Source organism: Spodoptera frugiperda, chromosome 31, assembly GCF_023101765.2.
Source record: "Spodoptera frugiperda isolate SF20-4 chromosome 31, AGI-APGP_CSIRO_Sfru_2.0, whole genome shotgun sequence".
NCBI classification, from domain to species: Eukaryota; Metazoa; Arthropoda; class Insecta; order Lepidoptera; family Noctuidae; genus Spodoptera; species Spodoptera frugiperda.
In genome coordinates, this window is record NC_064242.1 from 7,118,770 (window position 1) to 7,135,361 (window position 16,592).

A 16,592-nucleotide genomic window follows, 5' to 3' on the forward strand; every position below is an offset into this window, starting at 1 on the left:
CATATTTATTTGAACTCTCATTTCACTGTGAAAGTTTTGTTTGGTGTTTGTATTTCAATCACGAGGAAACTGCCAAAAGACTCAGGATGTTTGTCAGAAAACTTATTAAACTTACTATCGCTACAGGGAGGAAAAATATCTTACGGACTTGTGTTTATGATCTTTTTTAAAATGGCACTTGATATTACCATTTTAGTAAATTTGTAAGTAAAAATGGAACAACATTAATTTATTTTAAACTTGTACTCGTGTACATTTTAATTATAATTTCGATAATATTACACTACAGTTTATAACTCGCCTCAGAGTGAGCTGTCGAAACGTCAAGTAAAATAAAAAATGAAAGAACATTTTACGTTAATTCCTGACTCCCGTTCACAGGGAAACTGGAAAATGGAGCATTAATGGTTTACTAGAAACAATTTATTTTGTTTTAAAATGTATCAATTTACCACGTCATCGTTGCTTTTAAACATTTAACATCTAAACAAGATCAGTCAATTATGTCGTAAGATTTGACTGTCTCAAGTCGTAATTATGTTTTGATAGAGAAAAGCTCTACTAGTTTCGAGCAACGACGTCGGCGCGTCTGCGCACGCTGCTCATGACGAAGAGTCCCTCTGTGACTCGAAAGTAGTAGAGCTTTCCTCTATTAATTTACGTGAGTAAACCGTGATTTTTAGTTAATGAAGTATGTCTCACGATAGTTATTATAAAAATATGTTTTGATAATAAAAATTATGGCTAAATTTAATTTATTATTTAGTAGAACGATGCTATACAAGATTTAACATTACCTATTATGTTCACCGTGTTCAAGTTCATGTTAGGAACCCTCATCAATCCCTTATAATTATTATAAATGTGTTTACATAATATATGTTATATATGTATAATATGTTAACATAATATATTATTGTGTTATACTGTTAGAACATATTTGTTTCTCATAACTAAATCTTGTAAATATTATCTCTACCTAGTTAGATACATAATTTAGTACGTAACACAATAATGTTCATTGTGGATACACCATTTTATTTTGCTTTTCAGAGTTTATAAATTAATCTATGTGAGTAATTTTTGCCTCACTAGAACCACTCTGATGCTTATCATCAGAACTTTATAAGGGGGCATTGAGTCCTCCATATCTTACAGCATATCCTCAGGGTTCATAGATCGTGTCACAAATACATAAACAATACAATGTCAAGTGGTCATGACATCCTAAACTGCGGACTGCCTAGCGGATTACCAGGGCTCCGGATCGAAAAGCAGGAGTAGCAACGGGGTGGCCTTTAGGCAGTAAGAGTCTGACCCTCCCTATCGCCTCGTCCAAAGCGAGAGACGTCATTGAATGATTTTTCCCCTGAAAGCTATATTAAATCGCCTCGTTGTAAACAATGGAGCATGGCTAGTTTACCAGTAACCCATTCTCTCGGGGCTTAAAGAACTGAGCCAATAAATGGCATCAGGCTCACCTCTATAAAAGAGGTCTAATAAAGTAATGGCGAGAAATGTTTGTATTATACACTACAGCTTTAGCTAAACAGGCATCAGGTTTATACGTATGTATGTAAATACTATATATTGAACTAGTGATATATTCATAGTGATTACTTTTTTTCACGTATAAACACTAAGTTAATAAAAATCTTAAAGGATTGGATTGGTAATTTTCACGAAAAGTACTCGCCAGGTAGTATTTCGAAGGATAGAAACCGAGATTAGAATATATTTTTCTTCTCCTTTAATAATATCTTCTGATTTATTTCGTTGCCGGATCTAAGACAGTTATTCATGTCCTTAGAACGCGCTCTACTGTAGATCCTGGCTTGTAAGCCAACTCCTGTAAGAGTTGCAGCGGTTTGGGAGGTTGTGGCGGGCTTGTCCCATTAAATAAAAAAAGTTCGATTATCTAAAACTCGATAAATGAAGTAGTGCTTTATAAATATTGTACTTTCATATTAAAAAATTGTTAACACTCATGATAAGTACTTACATTATGTTTTTAATAATTTATTATAGATATTTTTATTGTAAAGTTGATATAAAATAAAAACAAAGGCTTGTTGACAGAAAAATTTAATAAAAAGTGTGTTTTATTATTCTACATGTACAAAGGATTTTTTGTTTGGCTTTATTACAATAGGAACAACAATAGCTATTACATTATTTTAATTTATGATTTTCACTTTGTTACAAAGGTTTCAAATGTTAACCATTACGAGGGACAATCGTTTATTTATCAGATTCTCAATAACGTTAAGCTCGATATTACGCGAATGGTTGAGCAAATGTGAACCTTAAGTACCTACACCCAAAGATTTTTCAGCAGTTGTAACGTTATTGAAGCCATTAATTGTATTACGGGACAACCTCAGATGAAATGTGTTATTAACCGCTATTGGAATACCTATCTCATCCGACCCGAGAACCAAACCGGTTCGGTTGTCATAATAGTAACCAGTCCCCAATGAAGCAGTAAATTCACATATTGTTGAAATGATACAAAGGAAATATATCACAGTATTGTTTCAACAAAAATAATGATAACGAAATATTCTTTGTTTGTCGCTAAACAAGAATGATATATCGTGTCTGGTAACACTCCATTCTTTCTCAGTTTATTACGTGGAAGACAAACAATATGGCGTTCTAACAGTCTAATGAAAGTTTATGTATTTTTTTTTCTATTAATCTAAGGGACCTATTTCATGAGGACACCATGGTCGCACGACTAATACTTAATTGGTCTAGACTAGTTGTAAGACCATGGTGCTTGCTTACTGTAATCTAGCGAAAGACAAATAAACACTTTTTTTGAGCGGGGAAAATCATCCAAAGTCTTCTCTCGCCTTGGGCGAGGCGAGAGGGAGTGTCAGACTTTTACTGACTAAATACCACACCGTTCATACTCCTGCTCTTCGAGCCGGAGCGGTTTACCGGGAGGTAATCAGGTAGTCTGCAGGTCCGGATCAGGCATCAGTCCTACTGGGCCCCATCTGTATCTGGGCCTCACGCGCGGTACGCGAGTTGATTTTAACGCCGATAACCACTTGCTCGAGCAATCAAGTTGATACCGAGTTATAAGTCAGATGCAACAGATACCAGATGCTATTCGTATAAATTATTTAAAAACAAAAATCGACTTTCTCCATTCTTCATTGTGTCCTATTGAAATAGGGCCCTAACAATGTGAACATACATATGTTAGTCAGGAATACAACGGGCACATAAAAGTTAAATGAGTCTGGTGAATCTAGTGCTTGCAAACACGAACGTTGCAAAATGCTTAGAACATTTCGATTTTGAATTTTTTACCTTTGGATTTAAGGCCGGCTTAGCGCTTACGGCTCTTCCTAATGGAACGGTAATGGTATAAATGGCTAAAACAAGGTGTATGTGTGTACTATGTATTTATATGTGATAATACTTTGGGTTACATAGATTATCTCGAAGCAGGAGTAGTAACGAGGTGGTTTTAATCAGTAACAGTCTGATACACTCTCTCTCCTCATCAAAGACGGGAGATTGATAGGATGGTTTTAACTTCTCAAAAATGTTTCCACATTTGGTGAATGTACTAACGCGCAGTGGGCACTATTTGAATTTCAAAAAATGCACGCACGAGCGCTTTCGCCGAATGTGGACACACCATTCATTATTAGATATTCGCTACAACGCAATAATGGAAGCAGTATCTGAAATACTAGGAACTCCGCTTTTTACTAGACAGTTTTGGTGCATGAAACAATAAGGGTTTTATACAATAAATATCTCTCTACTATATTTTTTCTTCCTGTGATGCCACTTCATTACTGAAGGTTGGCCGTCAGCTTCTATGACGTGTGATCTTGAAATAGTTTTACGAAACCATTTTCACACATTTAATACATTTTAATTATAAAATGTTTATTAATAACAGCATTAAATATATTGGGCACAATACTAGACCAAACTTAATAAAGCTGTGTGTAACTGGAAATCTACCTCAAGACCCGCTTGTCACGTAACCGAACCGAGGAAGAAATTTATAAAAAATATGGCATCTAAACCGCATAAAACCTCCCTTTCACCAAAGCCAATTCCGTTTAAGTAAGACCGCATCGCACGGACCATTTTCTAAAGGAACCCCTAACTTAATAACATGGGCTCTAAGTAAGTTATAAAAGGCTCTTCAAACATATTTCGTTTTTTGCCGAAAATTAAGTGACACTTAGGGACCGGTGTAACCCCTTTTTATCAAATCAGGTGTTATTATATAACCTTCATCGTACGTCCGTGTTTTTAGCGACAACGTACTTTCTCTTTCTTTGACCATTTTATATAAAATTTTCAGTTTGTTATTATTGTTATTCAATTAAGAATAGCGAAAAGATTTTAAATATTTTAATCATTTCCCAATGTCTATGACCGATTTTTTTTTAATGTAGATTTATATTTAAGACTAGCTTATGCCCGCGACTTCGTCCGCGTGTAATATTGACTACTGGCAGCATTTGGGCCCCCTACCTGCACCCGCACCCATGCCAACGGGCTTATAATTTCTAATTATAAGTTTGAAATCGCTAACCCGCATTGAGCAAGCGTAGTGATTAATGCTCAAACCTTCTTCTTGTGAGATAAGGCCTTTGGTCAGCAGTGGCCACTTATAGGCTGTTGTTGATGATGAATTAACACTTCTTTAGCTTTATTATATGTATTGATCAATCTTACTTATATATTATAAACGTGAAGTTAGGAGACGTTAGGAGGAAGGTTGATGATTTTGAACCTTCATGAAATATGCTTCTATCATTTTGGAGGACAAACAGATGCAATTATGTTGAAGTTTCAATCTAACATTCCATTTAGTATTGCATGCCCAATCTCAACATACCTTTGATTTAGAAATTAGTGACGTTCATTGATCACGTAGTCGGATACAAACGCTTAATTAAACCATAATAAGGTATACCTACATCTAGGTATATGTGAACAAAGAAACCAAAAAAAAAGTTTAATTTTGTAATAGTAGTTTTTTTTTGGTTTCTTTTATGTTAATCATAAACAATAGAAAAATACAGTTCAAAAACAAATAAATTCCATCACTCAATTGTATGACCACATCACATAACAATAAAAACGTACAATACATAAAAATAATAACAGCCCATTTGGGAATTTAATTCATATAGGTAATAACAGTAACGCGAATGGGTCTTGTCGGGGATTAATCGGTACGTGAGAATCCGCTAGTCCACCGAGTTAATATTGCTCGATTACATATAGCAAGCAAATAGGTAGACCACACCTACAGCTAAAACTGTTTGTATTCCCTTCCCTAAATACACAGTACAACTGAATTATTAACGTTTACTTTGTACAAAGCTAAATGCAACCTTAACTTGTGTTTACTATGAAATAGCAGTACTTGAGAGCCTTTGACCTACGTCTCTGTAACCTTGTCAAATTAACATTATTACTAGCCTTTACAATCGGTTTTTCCTGCGTAAATTTAACCTATGTTCTTGTGCGTACTTTCAATAATGTGTATGGAAAACTGCGAGAAGATTGGTTGAAAATGTAAAGCGTTTAAAGGTAACAAACGAATAATCAAACTCAATTTCGCATTCATAAGATTAGTTGGGATTTGTGAGAATATTTAAATACAATTTGTGTCTCCTAAATTAAGTATATTATATTAAACTGTAGAGTAATTTGAGTTTCAAGAAACTTTCATGAGGCTTTTATATTAGTTGAAAACTAATTGTTATAAGATTAGACTTCTACTACCAATTAATGAACTTATTTCATTAAATATGTATTGCTTAGTAGCCAAAATATTTATCGAAACCGATATTATTATTATTAAAACTTACAGCCACTTATTTGTTGCATAGTTGATCAGAGAATATGTGTGTATCTAAAAAACAAAATCTGCAAAATACCTGGATATTAAAATAGCTTGCAAAACATTTACGTACTCTGTTTAAACAGAATTTCCAACGCACAGCAAATATTAAAAGGTTTTACCAAAAAATAAATTGACAGAGATTAAAGGTGAGCGATTCAATAATACTTATTGAAGTGAATACTTAAATGCCGAAAGACAGCAAGCTGGCAAGAGTTTAATAAAAGCACTCATTTTATACGCTTATTCAGTTTTTATATTAAAACATAAAGAACGAAATCTGGCTCTCGGTAAACGTTGCAAAAACATGGTCACACAGCGTCAACGTTATTAAATCTTGCAAACAGCAATTTCGGGCGTACCGTAACTACAAACTAACTCAGTGCAAGTCAAGAAGCCAAGTAGCAAGTTTACTGTTGTCGAGTACAGTTATGACACCGATAGATATGTCTGGTGTTTATAAATGTTATATGTTTGTACTACCTTCTACCAGTGGCTTTGGTCACGGTCCCATGGGATAAAAATGTGACCTGTGTGTTATTCTGGACCATAACCTACTCCTGTTCCAAATTCCATCCCAATTCCTTCAGTCATTTTGGCGTGTTAGAGTAACAACACAAACATTTGCATTTACATCCCCAACAATCCTTAATAATAATATAAGTAAGACACCTACATATTATGTAGGTGTATTTAGTCATTAAAGAATCGTGTGGAGAACTTACTTAAAAAAATATATTTTGAGACACAGTGTACTAATTTATTTATACACTATATCCATTATATTAATACACTATATCCATAGGCCCCAGCCTACACCAAGGTAATAATACTTACCTACGTATAACCAGAACGTGGAAATGAAACAAATGTACGAAAATCCCTTTGTTGAACTCATCGCTTACCGATTTAGAGCTGCCCTTGAGAGTAGTTATAACATATTGGTAAAACGGTTAGGCTGAAAGGGTCCTCTACTTATGTGTTCCGGGAAAAACAAGTATGATGTAATTTCATTTTCTAAACTCCAACCAAAAGCTCTAGGTACTACTGATAAAATTTTCTTAATTTTTTTCTGCCTAAACATTTTACTAACTTGGCTCTTAATGAAAATATTTAAGACTACTTTGAGTACTTTGCTAATTACTAGAAAATGATGTTAACAGCTTACTTATACGGAATCCTTAATGTTTTAGTTTGCAAAAATATTTTAATTTTCATACCTAATGTTTTTGAGAATTATAAATATTAGATCAGTAAACTAAGTATAGTCACTCTAATGTTGAACTGACTAAGATTAGTGTATGTCAATGACTCCATCTATCATTTTAGCTACATTTAATTAAAGATGAACCATCTAAATGTTTGTACGCGCACAACTTGAATAACTGAACTAAATTGAAAAAATCTTATCCATTGATTGCAATTAGGCGATGGCGGCGTATTGCTAGTTTCCATATAATCTATACATATAATAAAATCGTAGAAAAGTGCTGTCTGTACATTGAAAATAAAAATAAAAAAAATAGCAGGGGTTATTGTTATGTCGATGTCGAACCCAAAAATGTAATTAACTTTTTTTTTGTCTGTTTGTCTGTTTGTCTGTTTGTCTGTTTGTCTGTTTGTCTGTTTGTCTGTTCGTCTGTGCGCGCTAATCTCAGAAACGGCTGATCCGAGTTGGATGCGGTTTTCACGAATATATTGTGGGATGCTTAAATTTACATTTAGTGTTTGTTTCATGTCAATCGGTTCATAAATAAAAAAGTTATGTCAAATTAAAGAATCACGTCGAACATTCTATGCTTATACCATTAATCTCCGCAACTATTTGACGGATTTGGCTGAAATTTGGTACAGATATAGTTTAGAACCTTAGAAAGGACATAGATATATTTTTATTTCAAAAATCAAAAAATAAAATAAAAATAAAATAAAAATAAAATAAAAATAAAATAAAATAAAATAAAATAAAATAAAAATAAAAATAAAAATAAAATAAAATAAAATAAAATAAAATAAAATAAAATAAAATAAAATAAAATAAAATAAAATAAAATAAAATAAAATAAAATAAAATAAAATAAAATAAAATAAAATAAAATAAAATAAAATAAAATAAAATAAAATAAAATAAAATAAAATAAAATAAAATAAAATAAAATAAAATAAAATAAAATAAAATAAAATAAAATAAAATAAAATAAAATAAAATAAAATAAAATAAAATAAAATAAAATAAAATAAAATAAAATAAAATAAAATAAAATAAAATAAAATAAAATAAAATAAAATAAAATAAAATAAAATAAAATAAAATAAAATAAAATAAAATGAAATAAAAAAAAAATAAAAATAAAAAAAATAATTAAAAAAAAAATTAAAAAATAAATAAAAATAAAATAAAAATAAAAAAAATAAAATAAAAAAAAAAATTATTCCGGACATACAGCGCCATCTATTGTTCAATTTCGTACTTATAGTACGGAATTGAACAATGTCGGGCTGTTCCTATACTCCGTAGATAGATGGCGTTGATCGCGCAATGGTGTAATTACAATTGTTCAGTTCATGTTATTGTTTTAATTCATTGGAAATTTGTTTTTACAAAATAGTAAAAAGCAATGAAAAATATAACATAATACAACTTTTAGTACAAAGAAAACGCTCTAACGGAGTATAGATAATTCTATGTCGATCGGTTCATGTTATTGTTTTAATTCATCGAAAAAAAGTTAACAAATAGTAAAAAGGTATGAAAAAAATTATATCAATATAATTAAACTTTTAGTACAAAGAAAATGCCCGAACGGAGTATAAATAAATAATCCAAGTTGTCTTTATCCTCGATAGATGGCGTTGGGATCGAAATAGATTGCGCTATGGTTTTGTTACAATTATTTGGTTGGGTATCGGCCGAGCGCTTCGGTACTATTGTAGAAAATGTGTATTATCAGTCGTATGATTATTTGTCTGTAGTGGTCCTGCTGTTTCGTATATTCTAAATTGGTTTCGTTGTATTTGTCAATTAATAAGTTTATTTGTTGGGTTTTCCTGGTTTTCTGGTTTAACTTTTTAACGTAGGTTTAGTTTGATATCGATTATTAGTAGTTACTGTAGTTAGTTTTTTTAATAAAATTGTAAGTCTAATTTATAAATTAATTAGATTAGATTTAAGTCGTTTCTTTTAAATTATTTAGTTTAAGCTTGGTTATTATAGCATAAAGGATAGGTTCTAATATAATTTCTTTTTTAATTGTTATAAATTCGTAATTCGTAGCTTTCTTTAGTTTTAAGTTAGTTTAAGTCCGTTTTTAAACTATTTTTTCAATGCCCTAAGTGAGTATACATCTATTAAAATCAAACGCAGAGCTCATTATGTTGATTTTTGAAGAGTTCCCTGGAATATCTTCCACATCTCATTTTTGAAGAGATCCCGCGAGATCGGGAACTATGTGGTTAAAACCAAAAATTTGCCGGAAGTCACTATTCCACGCGAACGAAGTCGCGGGCAAAAGCTAGTTTTTAATATGTTTGTTCAGTTTTATCATAGGGTGATTGATGTGTCACTCCAGACTAATTTGGTTTTAAGATTACGTGTTACTGACGACAGCACAACGACTCAACACAAGTTATTCGATTCTATAAAATATCTTCAGTAGATTTTCAACCTTATTTTTGGGCAGTTAAGTTGACTATCTAATGGAGAATGTGACGTTGGGATAGGTTTATGTGCCGGCCTGTTTAGGTACATGCGAGTAATTTCATCGTCACACGCATTAACGCGTCTCGTCACAAAAAATAACGTCGATGATGTTATTTGAAGTAACTGACGTGACTGAAAAGATAGTTATATTATTTTAACATTTTATACGCACTTTGGTTCGTGTACGCCCTATTAGTTTCTAACTGAAAACTCTTCAATTCAGAGGTAATCGAGCGTATGGATAGGTAATAGGAATAGTATGAATGGAATAGCTGAACATAACATAACCTGTATGAGTTTGACAGAAAAGAAATACAATTACCCCTACTCTTTCCAATCTCCGAATCCCCAACAATCCGTAACCCCAAAAGGCCGATCACGCACTTGTAACGGCTCTGGTGTTTCGGGTGTCTATGGGCGGCGGCGGCGATTGCTTACCATCATGATTGTGAGCCGTCAGCTCAAAAAACTTATATAATTATATTAGGCGATTCTACCGGAATTCGAAATTGAGTACTTTTCAGACTCAGTACTATTATTGAACACTTTAAACCTAATAATACAATAGGTATTTTGCTCGAGGATTGAACATGGAACACAAAGAGTATTCACTAGTACATATTTCGGTACTTTTAGCATTTAATAGACGAGCTCAAACATGGCTTTTATACAGAAAATGTGCAATTTTGAAGAGCTTTAATGTTCTGCGTAGTATCGTCTGAAATACCTGAATATTAGTTGCTCATTTTGTCACATTTTCCGCTAAATAGGTTAGTGTGTCCCTACTTAGCAACTATCCAACGCAGCGTGCGGACTAACTTACTAATAAACCTAATAGAAACATGAATGAAAACTCTGTTAAAAATCGTTGAACATAAATTAATTCTGCTATGAGTTTTATTTAGTGTAGTGATTCGTTATAATAGATTTAGATACTATAAATAACGTTGTGATGTATAATCTTAAAGATGTGTATGAATATTCAGTTTATGATAACTATACATATTATTATTGTAAATAGGTGCGTCTAGCTGCTGGCTGAGGACTACTTAGCGGGTTTCCCGGGGCAGGAGTAGGAACGGGGTGGTTTTTAATCAGTAAGAGTCAGATTCTCCCACTCGCCTCGCACAAGGCGGGAGAAGACATTGGATGATTTTCCTCAATTAAAAAAAGGTGGTGGTATGAAGTTAGTGAAAGGATTTTTTTCTAATGATATATTTTTTTATTCTAATGATATCATTAAAATTATGAAAAAAGCCATATTATATTATAAATTAAACATAAACAATACTTACAAACACTCAAACCTATTTAAAGTTTCACTTAGTATGGATTATGAGTAAAAAAAGTTCAAAACAAGTTCCATAGCCCTGTATAAACTCTTTTGTTTGCAACAAATATTGTGCGAGTACGCAACCGACGGACTCGTAAAAGTTTTTTCATTATATTGGTAAAACCTGACCCTAAACGTGTATTCTTTAATAATTATGTGAACCGCTTCAAACGATAATGACCCCTAAAGTCAAAAGGCATACAAAAGTTTTTGATTGATTGACATCTATTTTTGGTTTAACTGGCACTTGTTCAAGATTAAAATCGTACTTAGATTTAAATTGTCTAAATTACTTTTATCGTTGTTTAAGCTATTTAATGTTTGCATTGCACTAAGTTCTGACGATGAAAACTCTATTACAACTCTATTTAACTTAAAACATGAACAAGTTAAATTAAATACAATGATAATCAAATTCTATGTATGTAGTAAAGAAATACTCGTAGGAACAGTTGGAACTTTTACGCTCAGTCATAATTTAACGCAAAAACAATGTACTTACAACACTGGGACTTAATTAAAAAGAATTACCTACTCACTATAAATCCGCTTATGACTTAAATAAAAAATGTGTCTTCGTGAATAACGAAATCACGTTACAACAATAAAAGGGATGATTTTATGCACTATATCGCGTAACGTTGCTTTTTATCTAAGACATTTTCTAAACGAGAAAAAGAAATATATGTCTAGTAATATCCTTAAGTGTAAACGTTTACAATGTTGTAAGACAAAGATTATCCTATTCTTTGTATGTGTTGACATCTAGAAAACTCGTTACGTCTCGCTCTTTGTAAATAGAGAGGGAAAGAGACAGGTGTAGATATAATAATATGCATGAACTATTTAATCTTTACTATTAGTGTAATGGATGTGGTTTCATTATTTCTCGATAGAAGATGTTTCTAAAGAGCTAAAAGGTTCGCGGTAAGATTACACTGGGATTAAAACAGCGTAATTAATATGAAGATTACAAAGGATTTTTTCCATGTTTCGCTGCAAAACCTGTCAGTTACTTCCCCGCTTTGTGATAGGTCCAGTGTCCAACGTTTCCTTTCCGTGACGCGCTGTTGCACACACAAAGTGGTAATTTCCTCTCTTAATTCCTTTATTATAAACTTTGGATCGGACAAAAATATTAAACTGAGTTTTGACGCAGAAATTCGTTTTCATAATTTAATTGCTTACTTTGATATTTACTTCAAATTCCGAAATTCAATCCAAAACCAACATGTTTGAAAATTGAAAGAGAAGTACAATGACATTAAAAAAATTCAAATTACTAGAAAACATGTTCAGCCAGTATTTCCCTGTTGACCGAAGAAGACAATGAGCTAAAATATAACATGCCATTAAAATATTACCGACCCTAGATCGACACCAGCAATTTATACTACGCTAACTCAAAAAAGCGTACTTTACAGTAGAGGCGTTTAAAGGGAAAAACGTGATAACTTTTACATTAATTAAGATACTTTTTTGAAATTTGGTATATTTAATTTATTCATTGTAATCTACTGTAAGTATAAAAATAAGTCGGGATTTCCTTCCTGACGCTATAACTCCAGAACGCACGAACCGATTTCCACGATTTTGCATTCGTTAGAAAGGTATCGGGCTCCGTAAGGTTTATAGCATAAGAAAAATCAGGAAAAATTCAAGAAAAAAAAAACATGGAAAAATATTGGTGGCGAAACGGAGTTCGCCGGATTTGCTAGTCTATAATATAAAAATAAGTCGGGTTTTCCTTCCTGACGGTATAACTCCAGAACGCACGAACCGATTTCCACGGTTTTACATTCGTTGGAAAGGTCTCGGGCTCCGTGAGGTTTATAGCAAAGAAAATTCGGGAAATCTTCAAGAGAAAAGCAGGGAAACAGGGAAAACCTTTGGTGGCGAAGCGGAGTTCGCCGGGTTTGCTAGTATCTCATATTTATATTTCCTTAATTATTTCGATTTTTTGATTTAGCGCAAGTTAGCCGTATATAAACGTAATTCATCAAAAAAATGTTACATCTTATACACGTCTAACTTATGTTAGCGTAGTCTAGTACGGAGGTCGTAGTGCATGATCAATCATCTGATGCATATTTCAATATTTTTATAAAGAACATATACTTACTTACAAAAAGAATGGTCAACGTACCATTAATCCCACTCAAAACATAAATGTGAAAGGATGCCAAGTTCGATAATATTGGAATGCTTCGCCTGTAAAAGAAGTGAGATCTAAATAAGTACCAAGTTCCATACACAGACCTCAGTTAAAAATGATATAACAAGTTGGCAAGTTTTCACACACTTTGTTATAAACCTACTAAACGCAATGAGTCAAGTATATAATTTTCTATTAAAACTTGCCAAGTTATATCATTTTTAACTGAGGTCTGTGTATGGAACTTGGTACTTATTTAGATCTCACTTCTTTTACAGGCGAAGCATTCCAATATTATCGAACTTGGCATCCTTTCACATTTATGTTTTGGGTGGGATTTCATTTATTTTTGTAAGGTTTATTTTCTTTTTTTCTTATTTTACTTTACTTTGACTAAATACAAACCTTCGTAACGAATTTTAGGTCGGTACGACCATTGGAAGATATAGATAATTTTTTGTTTTAGTTCCTTAGGGGTATGAATTTACACCTTCATTATTTTTAAAACCGACTCACACTTGGCCATTTTCAGATTTTTTCCTTTACCTTGACCTAAAGACCTACCTCCATGCCAAATTTCAAGTCAATACGACCATTGGAAGTGGTCTAGGTTTTTGATGAGTGAGTGAGTCAGTCAGTCAGTCAGTGAGTGTATAGTAAAAATAGCGATTTTCTGACGTCTATATCTCAAGACCTACAATAGGTACATTAATGAAATTTAGTATTTTAGATAAGTAAGTAGATCTCGACAGATACTAGAAATTTCATATGCGTAGATAAAATAGATTTTGAGTTATAAGTGGGTCGAACTTGGCCCGAAATGGTTCGTGTAATATAACCCACGGCCAGTGTGTCGGTTTTTTTGCTCGAACTTGGCGGACACACTGCCGTGTGTCTAGATAAACTAATTAATACGTTAACACATAAGTATTTACTATGTAAAAGCCGCTAAGTCGTTCATTTTACAAACGAACAAGTATACACACGAACGCACTAAACTACGCTAACTATGAGTTAGTGCAGTGTTGCACGGACTTTGAGCAAAGTGATCTTCGCGCACACTCCGCTAATAATAGTTGGCGTTATATAAATCGAGTGATTTAAAAAAGTACCTTTACTTAGCGTTTTATAAGATTTGTAACTTTCTTATTTTTGCATATTTCTTCTAATTTTTTTTATGACGTATGTAAACACACATTTTAAGCAACTTGGCATAAAAAAACGTTTTTTCCAAATTTCGAGTTAGCGTAGTATAAATTGCTGGTGTCGAGATAACTTTAATATAACACCTCATTTTCTATTCACTACTGCCTCGTTGGTCCAGTGGTTGCAAGTGATTGGTTAGGGGTATCAGGTTTAATTCCCGGGTGGGGCAAAGTATTACTATAAAGATGGAAAAGGCCCAGTAGTCGTTTTATCAGTTTTTCGAAAATTTCTCAGGCAATAGGCTCACCCTATTACATGGTACTAATAATACAACCTCTGCCTTCGGGGAAAAAGACTAGACGATACAGTAATAATATGTTTATATTTTAATATTTTACACTTCTCATAATGAATCCATGAATTCATAATGAGGGTCCTTGACTAATTAAGTACACCACTTAATATTACTAAAGCGAAGGTCCCCTTAAATAATAATTCTGTTTGTCGTCACATCCTCACAGGCCTGTCGTAATTTCCGGCCGTAGTGTCCAACTGTAGCGAGACAGCTGCATCCGATGAAATTGTTATTCCCTATTTATTGATCGACTGTGTTGTCTTAGGTCATTGTTCTAGAATTCATTTTGATATATTAAGTTGTAATCCCTGGTAAAAGGATGTTTTGGGCTTAACTGACGTGGTGGCCCGGAGGTGCCTGAGTTCTAATTCTACCAACGGCAAGTACTGTTGTGACTTTTTCTGTGTTATGTGTAGGTACTTTCTAAGATTATTTAGACACGATTTACAAATGGTGAATAAAAACATTGTGAAGATACCTGGACTTATCTATAATATCAAAATAAGTCCTGACGCTATAACTCCAGATCGTACGAACCGATTTTCATGGTTTTGCATTCGTAGAAAAGGTTTTGGGCTCCGTGAGGTTTATAGCAAAGAAAATTCAGGAAAATTTTCAAGAGAAAAGTAGGAAAACAGGTAAAATTATTGGTGGCGAAACGGAGTTCGTCGGGTTTGCTAGTAATTTCTAATTATAAGTTTGAAATCGCACACCCGCATTAAGCGAACGTGGTGATTAATGCTCAAAACTTCTCCGTACGAGAAGAGGCCTTTTGGTCAGCAGCGGCCACTTATAAGTTGAAGTGAAATATTTTATTGAAAAAATAAGTTTTAAAACTGTTGAGAAGCAGTGTTTGGATTCATAGCTCAAGTAAAAAGTTCGTTAAAAAAGTTATTAAGTTCGCCTTATACAATTATTTTACATTCATATTTAAATAGATGTTTTAAAAAATTAATAGAAAATGATAGTGCGTTAAATCTTTACATAGTTGAACGGCAAATGAAAAATAAACTTCAGTATTATTTTACTATTTGTACATTAAATGCAATCTTGCAGAATAATACATCAAAATGAAAAATTCATTTGGAAAACCGAATACTTGTACACAAAATCGTCTACGCGTTGGATATTCGCCAAAAAGTAATTGTTAGTGTGGCGTAATAATTCTATTGTTTCAGTTTAGTATAATGCGACACTTATTACATGACTTTGTTCCTAAGTTCGTAATGCGAGATATGTTTAGGTTTATGGACATAGTTTCCTGATAAACAAAACGAACTACCATCACGTTTTATGTTATAAAGTTTAATGTGTTTGTTGAACTGTATATATTTTTTTAAGTAACGTCACCTTACTCTAGGATTTTCTCCCGTGTCGTGGATGCATTTACAAACATCCAAATTCACATACCTACACATGACACTCAGACCCGAAACAACAATTTGTGATTCACACAAAGTATTTCTCCGATTGCCCAGCCACCGCACTACCCATGCTGTCAAAAATTCATTGGTCTGGCAGTACTTGTTGCTGATCGAGAGTGCAAGGATTTTAGGTTCGATTGCCATAAAGAAAGTATTGCTTGGTACCTGGATCGGTTTATGAAATTTTCAGTGTTGTGTATAATTTAACAGGTTTATGCCATACAAATAACATCCATAGAATATAATACGTATAGGATTCAAATTTGGTATTATCAGGTTACATGACTTAAAAAAAGCTATTAAACTTAGTTTAGCACCCAACACCTTAATACCTACCATAGTAACATGACAACGAAGCAGTCTAAAAGAAAATTAATTAAGCTAAAACAGTATTAAGAGTGAAAAAGAAGAAAAAAACGTTGTAATCTTTTAAGCTAAGTGCAAGTAGCTCGCACACGTATTTTACTAACTAAAACACATTCAGTGAGGGATGTACTAATCGCTTTTAGCTTACGCTGAGTAAAAAAGAGGTAGCGTGGAGGTAGGGAATGAATAGGTTCCAGTGTAGAGCCAAACTCCGCAT